Below are 4,144 nucleotides of genomic sequence, written 5' to 3' on the forward strand. Positions count from 1 at the left end.
CCGGCGAGGCCAATCCGAGGACCTCACTAAACCATTCAATGGGTAGTAGCGACGGGCGGTGTGTACAAAGGGCAGGGACTTAATCAACGCAAGCTTATGACCCGCGCTTACTGGGAATTCCTCGTTCATGGGAAATAGTTGCAATCCCCGATCCCCTTTACGAGCGGGGTTCAGCGGGTTACCCGCGCCTCTCGGCGAAGGGTAGGCACACGCTGATCCGCTCAGTGTGGCGCGCTCCGGGCAGGCGCCTCGTTTCACACCAAAACCATCGGCCGGGTCACCGTTCCAAAGTGTTACCGTGAGGAGAGCGAGTGGGTGACGAGGAGAATCTCTTCTCCTCAACTCTCTTGGTGTTCTCTCCTCTTGGCGTTTCCTGGGGACAACGTCTGGCGGTCAGTGAGACACGTCTCTGGCCGTTCGCTCGTTAATGATCCTTCCGCAGGTTCACCTACGGAAACCTTGTTACGACTTTTACTTCCTCTAGATAGTCAAGTTTGATCGTCTTCTCAGCACTCGGCCAGGACCGTTGCCGGCCCCGGCGAGGCCAATCCGAGGACCTCACTAAACCATTCAATGGGTAGTAGCGACGGGCGGTGTGTACAAAGGGCAGTGACTTAATCAACGCAAGCTTATGACCCGTGCTTACTGGGAATTCCTCGTTCATGGGAAATAGTTGCAATCCCCGATCCCCATCACAAGCGGGGTTCAGCGGGTTACCCGCGCCTCTCGGCGAAGGGTAGGCACACGCTGATCCGCTCAGTGTGGCGCGCGTGCAGCCCCGGACATCTAAGGGCATCACAGACCTGTTACTGCTCAATCTCGCGTGGCTGAACGCCACTTGTCCAGCTAAGATGTTGACGCCGGCCGCACGGGGCCGCGTAACTTGTTAGCGTGCCAGAATCTCGTTCGTTATAGGAATTAACCAGACAAATCGCTCCACCAACTAAGAACGGCCATGCACCACCACCCACAGAATCGAGAAAGAGCTATCAATCTGTCAATCCTTTCCGTGTCCGGGCCGGGTGAGGTTTCCCGTGTTGAGTCAAATTAAGCCGCAGGCTCCACTCCTGGTGGTGCCCGTCCGTCAATTCCTTTAAGTTTCAGCTTTGCAACCATACTCCCCCCGGAACCCAAAGACCTTGGTTTCCCGGACGCTGCCCAGCGTGTCATGGGAATAACACAGCCGGATCGCTAGTCGGCATCGTTTATGGTCGGAACTACGACAGGAATCTGATTGTCTTCGAACCTCTGACTTTCGTTCTTGATTAATGAAAACATTCTTGGCAAATGCTTTTGCTTTCGTCCGTCTTGCGCCGGTCCAAGAATTTCACCTCTGTCAGGGCAATACGAGTGCCCCCGGCCATCCCTCTTAATCATGGCCCCAGTTCAGAGAAACCCACGAAATAGAACTGGAGTCCTATTCCATCATTCCTAGCTGGGGCATTCAGGCGACTCGGCCTGCTTTGAACACTCAGATTTTTTCAAAGTAAACGCTTCGGACCCCGCGGGACACACAGTCAAGAGCATCGAGGGGGCGCCAAGAGGCAGGGGCTGGGACAGACGGTGGCACGCCTCGCGGCGGACCGTCAGCTCGATCCCGAAGTCCAACTACGAGCTTTTTAACTGCAGCAACTTTAAAATACGCTATTGGAGCTGGAATTACCGTGGCTGCTGGCACCAGACTTGCCCTCCAATGGGTCCTCGTTAAAGGGTTTAGAGTGTACTTATTCCAATTACAGGGCCTCGAAAGAGTCCTGTATTGTTATTTTTCGTCACTACCTCCCCGGGTCGGGAATGAATCAGCCATTTCTCAGGCGCCCTCTCCGGAATCAAACCCAGATTCCCCGTTACCCGTTGTCACCATGGTAGTCGCATAAACTGCCATCGAAAGTTGATAGGGCAGACATTCGAAAGAGACGTCGCCGCCACGAGGGCCAGCGATCTGCTCAAAGTTATCAAGAGTCGTCAAGTTGGCCGGGGGGCCCCCCACACGCCCCGGAGGATGAGGGGGAAACACACCCCGCATGGGTTTAGGAACCGATAAATGCGTGCCTTCCCGGAGGTCGGTCACGGTAGTATGTATTAGCTCTGGAATTGCCACAGTTGTCCAAGTAGGGTTGGAGCGATCAAAGGAACCATAACTGATTTAATGAGCCATTCGCAGTTTCACTGTACATGCCATGTGTACTTAGACTTGCATGGCTTAATCTTTGAGACAAGCATATGCTACTGGCAGGATCAACCAGGTAGCACCAAGTGCCCCCGAACGGATACCGGGTGGAGGATGGACCTGACCGTTATCCCCACACCTTTCTCCGCTCGACAGCAATGAGGTGGCGCCCAACTCCTGATAGGTGTCGGCCAAATCGGGGGCGGGCGTCTTTGTTTTACGCACCGCCTGTGGGCTCCGGAGGACAGACGTCTCGGTCTCTTTCACCCACAGGACTCCTTGACGACAAACCATATCCAAAGAAGTGTGTTTCCACGGATGCACATCGCTCCTGCCTCACCGCGAGGCCGAGTTCACGGCCAAGGGGACGGCGGCGAAGGCGCGCGTATAGAACCACTGGGTCAGACGGGACGTCTCAGTCTCACTGAATGTTTCGGCAGAGGTGGCAAGCCACAACGCTTGATCAGACCCGCTAAGTCCGGAGGAACTGTCCGCCCGTAAAGGGTGGGGGCCCTCCGATGGCGGGTCACGTTGGCAGATCGGTGTCGACCTTCGCGCGTCCATGAGCTCTTTCCCCGCCGCCTGCGCTGGAGCTCGATACTCTGTCCAAGTATTCTTCGCTCCTATTAACCTCTAGGTGGTTGCGCTCGTGACATCAAAAAGACCACTTTTTTCTGAGCAGTCACACTCGGGAGTAATTCGCTTCGTCTGGCAAAAGAACCAGAGTTCTCAGCGGTCATCCACTCCAACCTTGTCCGACTTTGGGGCACCAGGCTCGGCCACAGTCCGAGCCTTTTCACTCCCTCCCTATTAATCTCTAGGTGGTTGCGCCAGTGACACCCAAGTGACCACTTGTGCTGAGCAGTCACACTTGGTGGAAAATCTCATTTTGAGAACCAGAGTTTTCAGTGGTCATCCACTCCAACCTTGTCCGACTTTGGGGCACCATGGTCGGCCACAGTCCGAGCCTTTTCACTCCCTCCCCTGTTATACTCCCTCCCTATTAACCTCTAGGTGGTTGCGCCAGTGACACCGAAGTGACCACTTGGGCCGAGCAGTCACACTTGGTGGAAAATCTCATTTTGAGAACCAGAGTTCTCAGCGGTCATCCACTCCAACCTTGTCCGACGTTGAGGCACCGATGTCGGCCAAGTTCTGAGCGTTCCCCCGCCGAATGTCACTGGTCCTCAACACTTAGTAGTTTTTTCAATCCCTCCCCTGTTATACTCCCTCCCTATTAACCTCTAGGTGGTTGCGCCAGTGACACAGAAGTGACCACTTGTGCCGAGCAGTCACACTTGGTGGAAAATCTCATTTTGAGAACCAGAGATCTCAGCGGTCATCCACTCCAACCTTGTCCGACTTTGGGGCACCAGGCTCGGCCACAGTCCGAGCCTTTTCACTCCCTCCCTATTAATCTCTAGGTGGTTGCGCCAGTGACACCCAAGTGACCACTTGTGCTGAGCAGTCACACTTGGTGGAAAATCTCATTTTGAGAACCAGAGTTTTCAGTGGTCATCCACTCCAACCTTGTCCGACTTTGGGGCACCATGGTCGGCCACAGTCCGAGCCTTTTCACTCCCTCCCCTGTTATACTCCCTCCCTATTAACCTCTAGGTGGTTGCGCCAGTGACACCGAAGTGACCACTTGGGCCGAGCAGTCACACTTGGTGGAAAATCTCATTTTGAGAACCAGAGTTCTCAGCGGTCATCCACTCCAACCTTGTCCGACGTTGAGGCACCGATGTCGGCCAAGTTCTGAGCGTTCCCCCGCCGAATGTCACTGGTCCTCAACACTTAGTAGTTTTTTCAATCCCTCCCCTGTTATACTCCCTCCCTATTAACCTCTAGGTGGTTGCGCCAGTGACACAGAAGTGACCACTTGTGCCGAGCAGTCACACTTGGTGGAAAATCTCATTTTGAGAACCAGAGATCTCAGCGGTCATCCACTCCAACCTTGTCCGACTTTGGGGC

At 54.5% G+C, this 4,144-nt stretch overlaps 1 pseudogene; it reads right to left on the bottom strand.

The window, feature by feature from the left end:
* Positions 1-425: 425 nt before the first annotated feature.
* Positions 426-2,249, bottom strand: LOC148069830 (18S ribosomal RNA; annotated as a pseudogene).
* Positions 2,250-4,144: the final 1,895 nt, after the last annotated feature.

Source organism: Callionymus lyra, chromosome 11, assembly GCF_982586985.1.
Source record: "Callionymus lyra chromosome 11, fCalLyr1.hap1.1, whole genome shotgun sequence".
Taxonomy (NCBI): domain Eukaryota; kingdom Metazoa; phylum Chordata; class Actinopteri; order Syngnathiformes; family Callionymidae; genus Callionymus; species Callionymus lyra.